The sequence below is a fragment of the Fukomys damarensis genome, unplaced genomic scaffold (genome assembly GCF_012274545.1).
Source record: "Fukomys damarensis isolate Sample0158 unplaced genomic scaffold, DMR_v1.0_HiC HiC_scaffold_19, whole genome shotgun sequence".
Classification (NCBI taxonomy): domain Eukaryota; kingdom Metazoa; phylum Chordata; class Mammalia; order Rodentia; family Bathyergidae; genus Fukomys; species Fukomys damarensis.
The window spans coordinates 48712228-48730746 of record NW_022900931.1 but is presented as its reverse complement, the minus strand read 5'-3'; the positions used below and the strand labels follow the sequence as shown (position 1 = coordinate 48730746).

Genomic DNA, 18519 nt, shown 5'->3' with positions numbered 1-18519 from the left:
ATGATGGTGGTGGTGGTGGTGATGGTGCTGGTGACGATGATGGCTGGCTTCCCAGCACTTTCCCTGTGACTACGTAGTTTAGTGTTTAGTCAATGGTTTGGACCGAGATTGTGCAACAAGCCTAAAAGTCTCCACATCCTACTGATCTACCTACATCCAGGGTGTGGCATGCATTCAAAGTTTCAGCCACTTTTCACTTTCAGTCAGGCTCTTGCAGGCCTCATGGGTGCACTCATTGTTTCCAGGCTGCTGGCAGTGCCCATCCATGACTCAGACTTTCAGGATCTTCCAGTGACATTTATATCTTATTTGCTGCTTCCCCAGAATCAATACCACACATCAGCATGACAGAGCTGTGAGTTTTTGCCATTCATCCCCAAATGAGTTGCCACACAGAGCCAGGAAATCTTCAGGTTCTAACTCAACTTCCCCTGCAAATACAGACTGACTCTTCTGACAACATGCTACTGTTTTATACAGCCAACTCCAAGGAGACAGACTAAATCTCCTTCCCTGAAGGTGTGTGGTCAAAGAGGAGGAAGTTTTCCAAACAAAATAGCTACAGATTGCTTTGCTAGTCTAACTTGAAGCTCTAGCTAATTTTTAAGCACAAATATTTCTTAGTTATCTGTCTTTGGTCAATTTTCAGCATCCTGAAATAGTTGTTTATAATTCACTGTTACACTTTTGTGTGTATGGAAGTTGCTGATTTTTTCCTGCCACCACTCTAGGGTCTGACTTTTCTATTTCATTGCCTCTCGATTCATACCTAATATTAGACTCCAGAAATGCCTAATTCATTGCATTGGGAACCTGGAAAGCATGTGTAGAAATTGATTCTGATTTTGTGATTCTGACAAAGAAGAAACACGATGTTCAGATAGCCAACATGTTTTGGTAGGTGTGCCTAAGCGGTGATTGTAGGCTCAGTTCATCTATTCAAGAAGATTGGAGTAGCTCTTATAGTTTGCTCAGTTGATCAAATGAAATAGAAGCTCACTCAAAGAAAAATTAATAGTGGCTCTTCCTGACAGAATGTATTGAATATATGAAGTATTTCTTTTCAGCGGCTCCCTAATTTCAACAGGGTGAATAAGGTCCCAGTGTGTCGAGAACCAATCAGCACCACATACTGTACCTACCAAATGTAAAGAGAATATGAGATTAATGAAATGGACAGCATTAGTAGTCAGAATCCTTTGCTTGCAGAGCTCTTTGGTGCTACCTAATTGATCATGATATCCCTAAGACTGAAATAGAGTGGAAAATGGATTTCTATAGTAGCAATCATATTATTTAAAAATCTCTAGGGTGACCAAATGTAATCCTGCCTTGATTTACCATGATAAGCATGGCCTCTCATCCATAGTCAGAGTAAAGCCAATTTTTAGCCTAAAATTCTTTGAATGCCCATACCCCCTTAAGGATACCTCCTATGACATTCACACAAATATGTATTATATACATTTCCAGCTTTCTGTAAAGAAACTTGCATCCATTCTTCAGGGAAACTGATTTTAAAGCCTACACACATAATATTTTTTCATTTTTCAAAATACAAAAAAGAGGGAAAGGGAAAAATAAATACTGCAATACAGGAAGGAAGGAGGGAAAGAAAGAAGGAAGGAAGGAGGAAAGGAGATAAAAGGAAAGCTACACATACACTTTGAAGGGTTACTAGGCATTGCTTCTGAATTCTTATCCCTGGATCCCAATCACAGTTCAGCATGGAGGGTCATGAAGGTCAAGTAAAAAAAGAGAACTTTTGGCCTGACTTATGTTGCAATGGTCCCAGTGACTCCCAAACACATTATGGTTTATTTCTCAATTTTCAAATGGGAGATATATACACGGCGACATATTGCACATCTGCTACTTCAACCCATTTCCTGAGTAACCCATGATAATGTCAGTTATGAGTAAGACCAAGAAAAAGAGAAAGTTTTGAACTTAGTCCAGGATAAAGTGTCAGCAGCTCTACCATGATCCAGTGGATCCACTATAATTGCAATTCATTTTTATGGTAACCATATTCATATATGTTCATAACATATATTTGAGGCATTGTCAAGGATCTCTTCACAAGGGGACAAGAATTCTAGTCTAAGAATTGGGCAAGAGGCTCTCATGACTCTCTGTTATTGTGATCAAGCCAGTATTCTGCAAGCTGCAATAGGGAGATAACAGAAAAAGACCATTAAGATTTCTGCAAAAAGCCACACTTTCTTTGTCTAGATAAACATTTTCTAAGAATTGACTCCTGAGTCACTGCTGGGCCTAGTAAAGCCAAGTCTCTCGACATGTATCCTAAGACACCTATCATGAATTGGTATTTTGTGTCCCAAGGAGCTAAAGTTGACTCCTTGTCTATACACCCTCTTTCCAGTTGCTATGATATTTTTGCTGAAGAACTACAGTAACAGCCCCCTGATTGACTTTTTCCTGTTTCCTTTTTTTTTTTTTTTTTTGCTCTCCTCCAATTCATTTTTAGCTAGACCTTTTGAAATGCATATCTGATTGAGCTATTCACTTCCTTAAAAGCTTTTCTGGCACGACATCAGCGTGACAATAAGCTTCAAGTTGTGCAAAGCTCGGGACATCCTCACTTCTCTCAAGTGGTCTCTCCCTTAGGTTCCTGGTGCACAATATGGCTTTCTTTCACTCTTTGAATTGAATACTACCATTAATTCATCAAGTCTTTCTCGCTTGTTTTTTATCTACCTGAAAATTTTTTAAAATTACGTTCAACTAGTTGACCCACATTTCATTTTAAACAGTTCATCTCAAACATCCTATTTAAAGAATTCTGACTGGTACAACCTTGCCACTGTGTTGTTTGTTCTCAGACCACCCTTCATCGCGCCTTATAGCAATTATTTTTGCTTGGCATAATTCATTTGTGAGATAATTTGTTTTAAAAAATGTCTACCTGGGTAGCCTGTATGCTACACAAGGACTCCCAGTCAAGGAGAGAATGAGAGATAAAATCAAGCCCAAGTCTATTTCATAAGCCATGAATCTTGGCAGAGAGCTCCATCTGGTTATAGGAAGGAAAGTCCTTTTACTCGTTGCAAGAATGTATTATCTGCTCACCACGTGGTGCGCACCTGGACTGAACATACCCAGAAGAGACTCTTTATTTCATATTTGCACAGATACTAATAGATTAACTATAGCTCTGTGTGCTACACACAAACACTATGATTTTGCTGTGCCTGTATCCCGATACTCAGCATATTGCCTGGCCTATAAATAGATGTTCATTAATAATTGTTTATTCAATGAAGGAATAATCTTCAGACATAAAATAATAGATAATTACTTTATTTGGCATATTTCTTTGGGATTTGTTGTTTTGTTTGCATAACACATTCCAGTTCCTAAGATGCAAGCTGATCCTATGACTCAGGAACCAAAGGCAGAGAGTTTTATGCTCCTAATTGCCCAAATTTCTAATAAGGCCCCTGGGACAGAGTCTCAAACTATTTGTGGCCCCTGTGCCCAGAAACAACTCTTAAGGGGGGTTTTCTAGATCCTGGAATCAATGGATCTGCTTCTCTTTCAGGAATAAACACACACAGTTTCTGGACTTGGGGTTTCCAGAGATTTTAAGTGCAGGAAGACTTCCAGGCCTGAGGTATCAAAGCTCTAGCCTTGAATTAGTCACCACAGTATGAGCTTCCTTCTGACACTCAGAAGTGTTATCTTCCCAGGCTTAGAGTTTCCAATTGCTCCCACACTGACCTCTGAGAGAGAAACTAATCCCTGTTCTTCCTATTTTCAAGTTCAGATACACTCACTCCTAAGACTTTCTCTTATTTCCTTTGCCAAGTCTGCAAGAAGTAAGTGGTTGTTGGTAGGGGAAAAAAGGAAAACAGAATTGATTTATAATTTTCTCATTTTCTTTCTTTTTCTACTCTGGTTTTCTTGGCATTAGAGTTGCATACTTTCCCTGTATCTTGCACAACGGCTGATTGAGACCCAGTGTCTGTAAGGTGGAATATAGTATTCTCACAGGCTTCGTTTCTAAATGGTGGAAGAACCTGCACAAAGTCATGGAGAAGAAATTAAACAAGACAACTTTCATAATCCTGGAGTTTTCATCTATGCTGGTGTCCTTTGGTGCCTTTGAGTTAGTAACACAGGATTAGCCATTGCTCATATAGCGGTTGTCTCCACCTCTAACTTCAACACCTTATTTGAATATTCATTCAGTAGGATTTTGATTCAGTGGAAATGCATGGAATTTGGAGTCAAACATACCTATGTTTCACACTTGGCCTTGCCAATTAGTAGTTACACAAGCCTGACAAGTAGCTTATCCCACCAAGCCTCAAAATCTCCAACAACAAAACAGGCATATTTTATTTCCTTGCAGAGTAATTACTAAACTTTAAATTTTGTAGCCTGTCTAAAGAGAATAGCATACACCATATTTTAACCAAGTGTTAGTTTTCTAACTACCTCAATCCATTTAGAGAACAATGGCCAACTCCATTGTACTATGTTTCCTACGTCTATATGATATTTTCCCAGTAGTTATTATGCTCAGTCTTGGGACAGATGAGTTGTCCTACCCCTTTTCAGAAGTGTAATATAGGAGCATTTAGATTACTACATCCAGAAAAATATACTTTACATTATTGAGAAAGAGAGAGAGAGAGAAAAGTTGTATTGAAGCTGAGGACTCTAGGTAGATGCTACACTTGCAGCAGAAGAACATAAAAAAGGGAACATCGCTTTTCTCTGAGCTTTGCTTTCCCACCAGATGTTAGTAACTATCTTAGGAGCTAGAAAGAAATTGAGCTGCACTTACCAAATCCATGTCCTTGTGTCTTCACAGAGACATCAAGACTAATCCCAAATAAGATACGTTGAATTTTTTTAATGTCTTCGTAAAGAAGGTTCATTCATTTTCTTATATTAGTGTCTCATCAGTACCTCAGCTGAAATAGAGTTTCTTCTTCTAGGACTGAGATTTTTGAGCAGCAAAGGGCTTGGGGTTAAGAAGCAAAACAGCTGGGTTTCTGAATTAGCACTGCTATGAACTAAATAGGTGATGCTAGGCAACTCCTTTATCCTTTTTGAGATTAAGTTTCTTCACATTTGTACCACATAGTTACTTCTGAGTAGCAGATTTACTTTTATTTTGAAAAATAAAGGAAGCTGTTACATTCAAAAATTCATATAAATGTCTTTTTAGACAAAGGAGTTGTTTACCCAAACGTAGATTAAGTGTTGGAAAACTAACTGGAGATTAATTGTGTATGTCCCTTCTGAATGCCAATAGCTTGCCAACACGTAGTTCATCTATCCATCTTTTCCTAGCTATCCTTCCATGCTGCTCCTCTCTGGCAGCGTTTCAACTTCTTCAACTTAATGAGCTCTGCAGACGTTAGACTGGGCTGTTGGTTATGCCAGGTTTCCTTTGTCTTGTTTGGGTGCTTTGTATGCTCCATATGCCCATAGGATCTCAGAAGAAATGAACCAGATTTTCTTCCTCTCACTGTCCTGTATCTTTGAAGTCTTGATCCTCACTTAAGCACCATCCTGGGCTTCGTGTGCCCAACACAGTGCTTCTGTATATCTGTCAGGGGTAGGAGTCTCTTCCTTTATGCTAGAAGTACCTCAAAAGCATTCCTTCATTCATTGGTGCATTTAATTCATACTTATCAAAAACCTAAGATATAGCAAAAATTAGGCTGGGCTCTGGAGATGTGGAAATAAGTATGACCTCTGCAATCAAAGAGCTTACAATCTAGTTGTTAAGTAAGATAACCCATAATTTCAGTTGAATATAAGTAAAAACAAATAAATAATAAATAAAATGCCCTGTGAACTAAGATGAGAAGAATACAAATGTGGAGAATTTGTGCTGAAATAGTCTCAAAGGAAGCTTAAAAAAAAAACAACTGAAAATAACTCCCACTCCTCTCCATAAGTAATATATATTCATTACATTTCAGATCTCTATTTTCTTGGATTAATGTGATTATTTCTCCCTTGCCAATACTGCATATTCTTAATTGCTATAGCTTTATAATAAGTAATGATATTTGAAAGACAACTCCTCTTTTGTTTTGGCTTCTTCTCTAACTGTGTTTTGGCTACACTTGGAGCTTTGAACTTCTATGTAAATTTTAGTATTAGTTGTCAATCCAACAAACCATCAAAAACAACCCATTTGGGATCCTGAATAAATTGCATTGAGTCTATAGATCAATTCTGGATTAATTGAAATTTTCATGCGATTATCTTCCAATTCATAAACATAATAATTTACTTCAGTCTTCTTTAGTGTTTTTCATTAAGGTCTTGTAATTTTCTCCGTGAAGGTCTTTATTCATGGGTACTTTATATTTTTGAAGCTATTATAAATGATAACCTCTAAATTTAATTTGCTATCAGCTTGCTGAAGTACAGAAATGAAATGGATTTTTATAGGAAAGCTAGCCAAACTTTTGTAATAATTCTGATAATTTATCAGTAGTTTCTTTTGCATTTTCTATGAACACAATATGTAAATAATGGCAGTTTTATTTCTTCCTTCTCAATCCTTATATCTTTAATTTCCTTTTTCTTGCTTTACTGGGCTGGCCAGAATATTCAATACAATGTTGAAGAGAAGTGGATAAGCAGTCAACCTTATCTTGTTCTTAATCTTAAAGAGAACCCTTCAGTATCTTACCACTAAATATGAAGTTGGTTGCTGAATACACACGATCGGCTTAAATAAAAATCTTTTGTTCTCAGTTTTCTAAGAGTTCTTCTTAAGGTAGATGTTAAATTTTAAAAATGCTTTTTTGGCAGCTATTGAAATAATCATATGGCTTTTCCCTTTGAACTGTTTATCTGAAAAAATACAAAATGGGACTATTTTAATTTTAAACAAATCTTCCATTCTGAAATAAAGCCAAGTTCATCACGTACCCATTCATCAAACCTTTTTGGTAACATTTTGTACAAGACTTTAACTTCTATAATTGTGTGTGAGTGACACTGTTTGATGTCAAGATGATTCTAGCTTCTAAAATGAGGTGGGGGGATAGTCCCTCTTTTTCTACTACCTAAAATAATTTGTGTGATGTTAGGATTCACTTATCTTTGAGTGATTTATAACACCTCTTGGTAACATTGTCTTGTTTGGGAGGGTTTTTTATTTGTATTTTTTAACAGCTCCCTTTATTTCTTAAGAGTTACAGGGATTTTCAAGTTTTCTAATTCTTGATTCAATATTGTTAAGTATTTTTCCCACAAATATATCTATTTCATTATTAAAAATATATTAAGATAAAGTTGCTTTAGTGTTACTTTTTATCTTTTTGTATTTGAAACTTCTGTAATTATGGTTATTAATTCACAATAAAGTTTATGTCTTCACTTATTTTTCTTGCTAAATTTCACTAGTTTGCCTAAAGTTTATAAATTTACTCTAGTAGATCTCTATTTTGTCTTTCTTTTTTTTTTTTGGTACTGGGGACCAAACTCGGGTCCTTGCACTTGCAAGGCAGGCCACCGAACTGCTGAGCTAAATCCCTGGCCCCTTGTCTTTCATTTATATTTGTAAAATATATTTCATCATTTTCTTCCTTCCATTTCCTTTTTGGTCTTGTCTTTCCTAATTTCTTAGGACTGATGTTCAAAACATTGCCTTTAGCCTCTTCTAACAAACAAGCATTGCAAACTGTGATTTTTCTCTCAGGGTCCATGTGCATTATGAATGTTTTGGTATGTAGTTCTTTTGATTCTAAATATATTCTAATATCAGTATGAATTTCTCTCTTGACCATGGATTAAATTATCAAAATATACAACTTCTAAAGTACCTTTTTTTCATTGTAAAAATTTCTGACAATTACATTATGGCCTAAGAATGTGGTTATCATTTAAGAAAATGTAATTTTTGAATTTTTGTGACAATTTATGGGCGATATATGATCAATTTTTAAAAGTGATTCAGATGTACTTGAATGCTCTGTATCAAACTTTCAAATAATGTTGCTTAAATTTTGTGAATCTTTATTTCTAGTCCAAAAATCTAGTCTATCATGTCTCTGGAAAAGGGAGTTGATTTGTTGAGTTTTGAACTGGGTCTTCGTCATACTGTGTCTTTGCTCTCTGAGCACTGCTCTCAAAATCAGGGCAGTCTCTGATGGGATGAGAGTGCTGACTTGTCTTCATTCAGATCTCAAGACTTCAATGAAGAGAGTCAATCACACAGAGGTAAGAGTCTACTTTCTAATGTTTCTCCAGTTTTCAAGAACACCAACTCACACTCTTTGTGGTCTTTCTTGACCTGTACACCCTTACTCATTATTGTGACCATTATACATATTGACCACCTCCTCCACACCCCCATGTACGTCTTCTTGAGTGTCCTTGCCACCTCAGAGACTCTACTCCCTGGTCATTATCCTACCCATGCTTTCCAGCCATGTCAGCCTAAGCCAATCCATCTCCCTGCAGTGCTGTGGTCTCCACTCTTTTTCTTCCTTGGTTTTGCTATCGCCACCTGTCTCTCACTGGCAGTAATGGGGTATGACCACCATGTGGCCATCTGCAATCCTCTCCACAATTCCACTGTCATGAATTGGAGGGTCTGTACCCTGCTGACATCCTCAGTGTGTGCCACAGGGCTCTTGATCTCTCTGGTTTAGGCTGTGGACATTTTCAGGCTTCCTTTTTGAGCATTTCTTCTGTAATGTTTGACCTATTTTGGATCTGGCCTGTGCAACCCCTATCATGATATCCTGACCTTAATGATGACAAGATGTCCTCCTGGCCATCATAGCCCCTGCCACTTCCTTTTCATCTCTTATGTCTTCATTATTTCCACTATTCTCAAGATTGCATCTGCTGAAGGCAGAAAGAAGACCTTCACTACCTGTGCCACTTCATTGTGGTTATTATCCATTATGTCTGTGCTTCCATTACCTACTTCAAGCCCAAGTCAGAGAACACCAAAGATCAGGATCAGGTGATCTCAGTGACCTACACAATCATCACACTTTTACTAAACCCTGTTAGGTACAGTCTGAGAAATAAAGAAGTTCAAGATGCTCTGAGTAGAGAGGTGGTTAGGAAATCCCTTTCTTAAAATGATAATCTCTAGTCCAACAAGTGTGTCTGTTTACCAGATGAAAGCTTACAGGTAAAGTTATACAGCCAGGCTTTCATGTGATTAGTGAAGTCTAATATTTTACAGCCAAGGCAAAAGTGAAGCTGATAGCTAACCTCTAACAATGGAGTCTCACTTTCTCCACCTTTTTGTTATCTTAATAAAAACATAGGTCAATTGACAGCCATTGGCCCTAATCCAGAAGATAATTACGAGGTCGAAGTGTCATTTTGTGTTCATTTCAAGTTAAAATTTAAGGAAACCAGCAGTCCACTTTCCTGAAGTGTAAACCACGTGAAAAACATTACCCAGCAGAATCTTCTTTTACCGTAAATTGTATGCTTGAACAAGTGCTTACTAGGAATGACAGGTACAGAAATACCTTATGTTTTAATAAGGAAAGCACAACCAAAAATACAGACTTAAAACAAAAGAAATGGATTTAGAATAAACCAAAAACTTTTCAGAGAGAATATTTTCAAGCAATCTACTATAAATTTCCTCTCAGCCAGATGAGGACTTCCAAATAAAAGAGAACTTGGGGGTTGGGTAGGGAGTGAAGAGGAACTGAGTGAAGGACTCCTGATCAGCTTATGACAGCCTTGCAAATCTGGCCACTTGAACAGAGCTCAAGTGACTTGGGCTGATTCTTTGCTTCTTCTGGTTGAAGATAAGCACTATGAAGAAGGCTTTGTGGGTTGAAAACTGCCTGCCCCATGGACAAGACAAACAATTGGCTCAAGAAAGGACGGGGAGACTGCTCAGGATGAAGATTGATGGAAAATGATATGAAATTGACTAAGAAGGGAAAATCAGAAACATTTCCAATTTGCAGTTCCCCATTCTGGACAAGTAGGGTAAGACAGAGGACAAGATCAGGGTCAAGAAGAACAAAAATTTAGAAATCATCCTTCAGACTGGACCCTCTCCTTCCCACGTCAAAAAGGCAAGCAAAGAAAATTAAATGGAAATAAGAGTCAACACAACATCTTTCTGAAAAATTAGATAATTTTACCCTTGAAAAATTAAACAAAGTAAATAGTAAGGGATTTTGATATAAAATTTTTATGAAATTAAATCATCTGATTAACAAGTGGAATAACAAAGAGCTATTTACTGTCCCCTTCTCAAAAAATTAAAAGAATGAGAGCAAATTTTAGACTCAATTTTTGAGACAAAATGAGTGCTGAATAGGATAGTGATTAACTGTTGTAATTATTGACCAAATCAAAATTATTATACTGAGAAATTTATAAGATGCATGAGAAACACATGAAGTACATAATATTCTCTTTGTACAACATTTCCAAAACACAGAAAAATCAAATCAAATATGTAATACATTTGTGAATTCTATAGTCTGTAAACGAAGGTGCATAAAAATCTTAAGAAAGTTCCACCAGTCTACTCAATGAGTTGCTAGCTACTTGACAATGAAAAAATCTGGATTTCTTCAGGTAAACTCATGCAATTAATGATTAGTAAGGCAAGTAATGAGCAAAAACTATAAAATTCAAGGTTCTGCTCCCCCTTCATATTTCCCTTCCTCCACTATCCTTGGAATGAATCAAGTTTTGGTCAAGGCTTAAAATTTTCTTACTCTGAGGGCAAGAGAACCTGATCTACATAAAGTCTACCTCCCTGTTGGAGTCCATGGAGATTCATTTCCCAGTGGCCATCCTGTTACAGTCCATCAAGTATTTCCATCTTCTTTAACTAGTGGTATTAACTTGTGTGGTCCCTGCACTTCACATCTTGCTTGTGACCCCCCTGAGGACTCTCTGGGTCCTCAGTCAGACACTTCTTGAAGGAAGCCAGATATTCAGTGGACCCTCGGTCCTAAAATGGAGTGAACAGGACTCAGTGTGGTGTCATCCAACCATCCCTCCTTAAGAGGACCTGCTCTACCAGGAGTCAAGCCTTTTTGAGATTCCTTTGGGAAGTGAGGGCAAACCTCCTCTGCTTCACCAGGGTTTAAGCAGAGCAGGAGCAAGAGTGGACCTTCCACAATGTTCAGCTATGATACTGTATCTTCCAAAGCCTGGGTTCCTTTGTTTCATTTGGGCAGAAAAAAAAATCCTAATGTTTCACAACTCTATAGTTTACAAGTATAGTTCACATCCAGGATAAGATACTGGAATAGCTTCTGTTATTCCAAAACATTCTTTATAAACTGACAAATGCTTTCCTTTCTAGAAAAGTTTGCTAAACTTAAAAACTATTTCAGCCTTCAATACAAATGTTTCAGTTATGAGTTTTTTTAAAGTCCTTTTGAAATTAAATTGACATCTTTTTTTTCTGGAGTCTTTTGAGTTTATCCTTCCCTGGGGCAAATGAATGTCTGCTGGAACAACATGGAATAACAATAATAATTTTTTAAAGAGCAGGTACATTAGATCACTAGCCACAATATTTCTTCCTAGACTATATTTTTGTGGAAATTCAGGAAACATTTACTTCTCATTTGAGGCCAGCAACACAAAGCCCTCTGTCATAAAATTACTTCCCCCAAACTCTACTTACAAAGTACAGTTCTACAATAATAAGTAAGTCCCCATCGGGGTGGAGTTCTCACTTCCCTAGTCTGGAGGTGACTTGCATTTCCCAGAAGCGTCTCCCTCCTATATTTAGGGGGGAGTTTTCACTTCCCCTGGTGGGCTTTTCCTCTTCTTGCGCAGGCCCATATATCCATTCGGGAGACCAAGATTCTCAGGGCATGCTTAAGAATTGCAGGAGACAAGCAGAAGTCTTTCCTAAAAGGATCAAGTAGTACCGACGGGCCTGCAGAAGCACCTTTTTCTTCCCGTTCCAAGGACACTACTCACACTTGTTTCAGATCACTGCGAGAGCACATGCAGAGGCCCATTAGTTGATGGATCATTTGGAAAGGTAGCTTGTTCAGTCTTGTGGAAACACAGAATACAAAACGGCCATGTTTAAGGTTGTCTACCCCTTTCTTCCAACTCCATCATAAAGTGAGCAAATGCAATCTCCATGATTTTGACTTCCCTTAAGTAAAAATCATTGTCATTTTCCATTGGTTCAAGTCTCTCTGTGAATCGAGAAATGTTAAATTTTTCTATGAAAAACTTAAAATCTTTAGTTTTACATTTTTTTTTTTTTTTGCATTCAAGATCCAGGATCCATTTTGAATTAGGAATAAGACGTGAAGTTAATGTCAAAGTTTAAATTTTTGCCTATAGATATTCAATTGCTTCAGGTTAATCTTTTTCAAAGACAGTCATCATTCATGGAATATCATTTGTACTTTTGCCCAATGTCGTTAATGAGTACTGTTTTTGTGAATCAATTCCGGAATTCTGTTTTGTTCCACTAATCTAAGTATTATTATTATTCCATCAATTCTACTCTGAAAATATATAGTAAGGCTTACATGGTATGATTCCTCTCAATTTATACTTCTTTACTCATCATTAAAATTATTTTAATTGTTCTAGGCCTCTGTTTTTTAAAATAAATTTTAGAATAAGTGCATCTATGTCTACAAAAACCCATTGCTGACATACTGACAGGAATTTAAGAAAAATTAACATCCTTACCGTTTCAAATCTTCTAATCTGTGGATAAAACTCCATTTATTTAGATTTTTTTTAATTTTTATCAGTATGTTATAATTTTCAACATGCAAATCTCATACTTATTTTGTTAAGTCCATACCTAAGTATTTCATTTTCTTTAAGAAATTATAAATAATATTATTTTAAAGTTAGGTTTTTCTCATGCTTATTATATCCTTAGATTTTTTTCTATGTAGGTAATCCTATCATTTTCAAATATGGACAGCTTCGTTTCTTCTTTTCTAACTTATAGGTTATTTCCTTTCATTGCCTTATTCTGGTGGCTAGAATTTCCAATAATGTGTTAAGTAAGTATGATGCTAGATATATGTTTTTAAAAATAGGTTCCTTATCAAATTGAAGTAATTTCTATATATTCTTAACTTGCTGATGTTTTTATCTTAGGTGTGGGTTTTGTTTGTTTGTTTTTTGTTTTTTGTTTTTTGTTTTGAGACAGGGTCTCACTATATAGTTGAGACTGACCCAGAACTCACTATATAGCCCAGGCTGGTCTCAAACTCAGAGCCTCAGCCTCCAGAGTGCTGGGATTACAGGTGTGTGCCACCACGCCTGGCAGGTGTGGGTTTTTATTAATTTTTTTTTCCATGTGTATTGATACCTAGCTTTTCTTATTCAGTCTGCTAATATGGTGAACACCATTGTTTCACTTTCGAATGTTGACCTAGTTTTACATGCTTTGAATAAATCCAACTTGGTCATTGCATGTAAATCTTTTTATGGCATTAGAGGCTTTGTGATTTTTTTTGTTATTATTTTTGTTGAAGTTTTTTTTTCACCTAAAAGAAATATCAGTCTGGGGTTTGCTTTGCTTTTTTCTAGTTTGGGTAGCAGGATAATACTGGCCTTACAAAATTAGTTGATAGGTTTTTCTCTTATATTTTCTGGAAGGGTTTTTAAACAAAATTTTAAATATTTGAAACACTTCTTCAATGAAACCATCAGGGCTGAGAGTTTTCTTTTTCAGGACTTTTAAGATTATAAAATAGACTTTTAAATGGTTATTGTACTAGTCTCATTATTATCCATCTAATAATCACAGCGTTATTCAGGCTAACTGGTTGAGTTCTGATAGTTTGAATTCTTGAGGAATTAAATAATTTCAAGGTGTTAAAGTTTGACATAGAGTTGCTCATATTAATTCCATATTTTTAAATAGTTACATAATCTATAGGAATATTTCCCATTTCATTTCTGATATTGGTGATTTGTGTTAATTGTTGTCAGTCTTATTAAATATTTTATTGAGTTTTTTCCAAATAGCCTGCTTCATTATTTTATTATTCAATTCACTGATTTTTTTTTTACTATTTCCCTATTCTCAGTTTCTTTGATTCTTGCTCTGACCCTTTTCATTTCTTCATTTTGCTTTTTTGTGTTTACTTTTCTACTTTATTCCTAGTTTGTTGAGGTGAGAACTTAAATTATTAATTTCAGATCTTTCCTACTAATATGCTCATTACAGCTATAGATTGCTCCGTTAGCACTATTTTAAGTATATTCATATATTATATGTTGTATACTCATTTTTACTCCATTCTATGTATTTAAATATTGTTTTTGAGAAATTGCCTTTGACCCATGGACATTTTAGAAGTATACTGCCTAATTTTTCTGTTTTCAGAAGTGTTTCTGATGTATTTCTGCTATTGATTTATATGTTGTATCCTGGATTTTTTGGTGTATGATGTTAGAATCTATTTGAATCTTTTATTTTAGCAAATCGTCACCCAGTTTGCTTGGCCTACTTTTGTGAGTTGTGGTGTTCCAGCACAGTCTAATTTTTGCAGCATTTTCAGTGTTATTTTAGTCAATGTGGTTTTTCTGGTGCTTTGGGGACGGCCACTGCTCCCTGCTGGTGCTGCCGGAGGAATTAAAAAGGACTTCCCCAAGTTGGGCTGCTGACCCCAGGGGAGCTTCAGCCTGGAGGAACAGAGATGCTTCTCTGGTCCAGTGCTTGACAAGGTCAAACGCCACTGCCTGTGGGGCGTGGAGAGCCTTCCCAGGGTTTCCGTGGCAATCTCCCAGCACACATCCCAGCCCACTCACTCCATCTTGTGTCTGTGTCTCTGGGCAGCCATCAGGTGGGGTCAGTGTGTCTCACAGGCTCAGTGAGGCTTGTATGCAGGGTCTATTGGTGGGGTGTCTCCTCCTAGTACTATCCAGGAGCCCACATGTTTCTGGTAAGGCAGAGGGATCCTCAGCCCAGGGACAAAAGGACTTCCTGGAGCAGGTTCTTTGTGTGGATGCTTCCCAGTTGCCCAGGTATCTTTCCACAGAGAAAAGGAATCACAGGTCTTGTGAGGAGCAAGTATTTTCCTTAGCATTTTATTCTTAGTGAGGCTCTGAGATGAATTCCCCCAGGGCTGGGCAACGAGGCTCATTTGGTCTTGTGGGAGGGATTCCTGTGTGATCCTGGCAGAATGAGACCATCCAGGCTGAGGTTGGGGGTCAGCACACACTGGCCTGAGCAGCTTCTTCTGTTGGGTAGGGGAATATAAGATCCCTGCCAAGGTGATGTCTCTCCAGTCCTGGCACCAGAAGCAGGTGCATCCTCTCCCTATCTCAGAGCTCTCCTTTGGTTGCCTTTTTTGTTTATTTCCAGGGTTTCTCACTCTATCTGAGGAAGACAATAGGGGGAAATAAGTCTATACATCTTGGATGTCCCAGAAACCTTTTTCTATGAGTTTTTCATATTCCTTAAATTTATTCTTTAGTATTTCTTATGATTTTACCATTAAAATTGAAGCATTTTCGATCATATTGTCAATTGGCTTTTATTTATATGTACCTAAGATAATCACAAATTTGAACTCATATATGTTATGGAATTATTTTAATTAATATAATAGTTTTTCAGTGAATTCTTCAAGTTTACCAAGCATTTTATTATGTTATCTGGAAATGATTACAATCTAATCTCTTCTTTCCAATTTTTATATTTTTTAATTCATTCCTTTTGAATGATAAAATTAGTGGATAAAGTTAAACAATAAATATTTCAGCCATTATTTACTCTTGTTATTTTATTTAATGAGAATATTTCTTAAATTCCTTTATAAAACACAATAGTAGACTTCCCTTGATATACACCCATGTTTAAATGTTAGAGTAATTAAAATAATCCTACTTAGATATTTTCAATGAATAGATATTCTATTTTATCATCTTTTCTTGTCAGCATCTGGGGGAAAAGGCGTAAGCTTTTTCTCTTTATCTGTTTACATAGTGAAACATACTCATAAATTTTAAAATTCAGAGCCATTCTTGTGTTACTGGAGTAATTGTTAACATGTATTGAATGCTTAATCTGTGTCATTCATTTTTCTAAAGAGGTATGTTAATCTACTCATTTAGTCTTCATAACAATTTTATGGTTCAGATGCTATTATTACCTCCATTTCATAGATGTGAATGTTGCTATTATATTCACTTTACAGTAAAGGAAATTGAGGCACCTGGAAGTAAATAATAAGTCTGAGGTCACTCGTCTAATACATAGTGAAGCAAGCATTTGAATTACAAGAGCTTTGGCCTTGAGAGTTTTCTTCTTGATATCACACAATTTTGTATTACACCTTATTACCTCTGCCCTATTATTTTATTGTACTGCTAGTTTCTCCTTTACTTCAGTGAAATTTCTCAATCCTGCATGTATGTGTGCTAAGAAAATTAAGTTTTGTTTTTTTAGTGTTAGTAACTTCATAAAATAATAATTTGAAGTGTTATTTTTATAAAATTGGCAACCTTTTAAAAGATCATTGGAATTATCCACTTCTTAAACATTGGTAGAATTATTTACCAGCTTTGTATAATATCCTTTGGTATCCTAGAATTCCCTGGTATTGAGATTTTTGTTGAGGGGCAGATATCTGACAACTTTCTCTCAGACTTCTCCTCCATAAAAGGCTACCGCAGACTGGTTCTTGTTACTTTAGCCTAACTGCCAATGGGAATTATGAGAATTCCTAAATTTATTGTTCCAGCTGTGATTCTTTCTAGATTCTTGTCTAACTAGCTGCCTACTTTTCATACTACCAATTAGGTGCCTGAGATTATCCCAAAATACATGAAAGAAATAGTATAAATCTCCCAATCTAGTTAATAGCAATTTTCTACACAATTGCTTAAGAGTGAGTCTGTCGTCTGTGTTTTTCTCATTCCCTTCCCTACCATTGACTCTATCTGCACATCACTATTAAAAAAAGGAGCAAAAAGGCGCACACACTCTGAGCATCACAGAGCATAAAACAAAATAATGTTACACACACAGCAGCATGAAAGGGAGCACAATTCCCCAAGCCCTCTAACCTAGAGCATAGGTTCTGCATAACTGCACCGATCATACCATAGTAATGGCATAGTTTTAAGAGAAATAGGGCACACCTGTGATTATGTGACACTAGGAGCTTCCTAGCTCAGGTAGTGTGGTTAAAAAAAGAGGAAGCATCACAATCTCTGAAGCCAGTGTCAGCCAGTTCTTTCCCTGCAGAAACATAAAACCATTGGAGTAACTTATAACTGTTTCAGCAGCTTTTCCCCAAACTACTGAAAGGAGAGAAAAATTGTTGGTGGCTATCTAGACTGGCGTCTCTTGACAAGTGTTGTCAACTCTGCCTACAAAATGAATTGTGAATTTATAATTCATTTCCTTCCAGATCCACTAAGACTGCCCATGTCAGGAACTAATCACCTTTCACTATCCTCTCCTGCCTTACTATTATTCTTTTCCAGTCAATATTTTCCACAACAGCCAAAGTTATCTTAAAAATGGAAATCAGATCATATCTCTATACTAACTAAAACTACTCAGTGGATTCCCATTGTACCTGAAACAAAGCCCATGTCCCTCATGGCATAACATCCTGTCTCAGCAGCCTTATCTGCCCTTACTACCCATGCTTTAGTGCTGGGCTCATCTCTGATAACCAATCCCTCTATGGATGCCTTCAGTAACTACCCACTTAGTAAATTTATTCCAACTTAGAATTTTAATTTTTGCTCTTCCTCCAGTTTAGGGCGATCTCTTTCTCCAGATTCTCACTCGTTTCTCCCTTCTTATTCATCGTTTATCACCCAGGCTTCAAGTGAAAAGATGAATAATGATTTAGAGATTTCTGCCCTGACCACCTCCATTCGTCGTGGTCCTGTCCAGTGCCCTTCTCTGCTGGAGGACAATTTGGTAGTTTTCACAGCACTTACAGCAAATCTCAAACACAACAGAAGATTAAAATTAAGGCATGGAGAATTGTGCAGGACGCAAAATACTAAACATAACAAGGCAAAGAGCATTCATTTACACAAACAATAGAGGTGATGCCATCAAGATGGCTGAATAAGAGATTCTCAAGCGAAGAATAATTGAGAATGAGCTGGAAAGATAAGTGATGGCAACAAAATGACCCTTTAGGAAATATAAGGTACTATTTTCATTTCTAAATAAAATAGACCAAATAAAAAGGAATAAAAACCTACATTTTCTACATGTACAATAATTTAAAACCCTACTTGAACACATAAAAGACAAATATTTTCTTTCGCATCCTATTTTGGACAGAATGCTTCTGTTTTGCAAAGATTAAAAATGGGAAGTTTCCCCACATTTTTTGTGAACACAATGGAAAGAAATCCCAAAGAAGAATAAAGGAAAGGAAATCTTGCATGTGTTAGCATAAGGTATCGATAATATGAGACTTTGAACTGCTATATTTTGTTAGTGTATTTCGGTTATAACATGATGATTGGGTTTGTTGTGGGAAGCATATGCACTTCATTATCTTAATTTCACTCCCATTTCCCCCTTTC

At 36.6% G+C, this 18519-nt stretch overlaps 1 pseudogene; it reads left to right on the top strand.

The window, feature by feature from the left end:
- Positions 1-8199: 8199 nt before the first annotated feature.
- LOC104850966 lies at positions 8200-9097 on the top strand (annotated as a pseudogene).
- The last annotated feature ends 9422 nt before the right edge of the window (positions 9098-18519 follow it).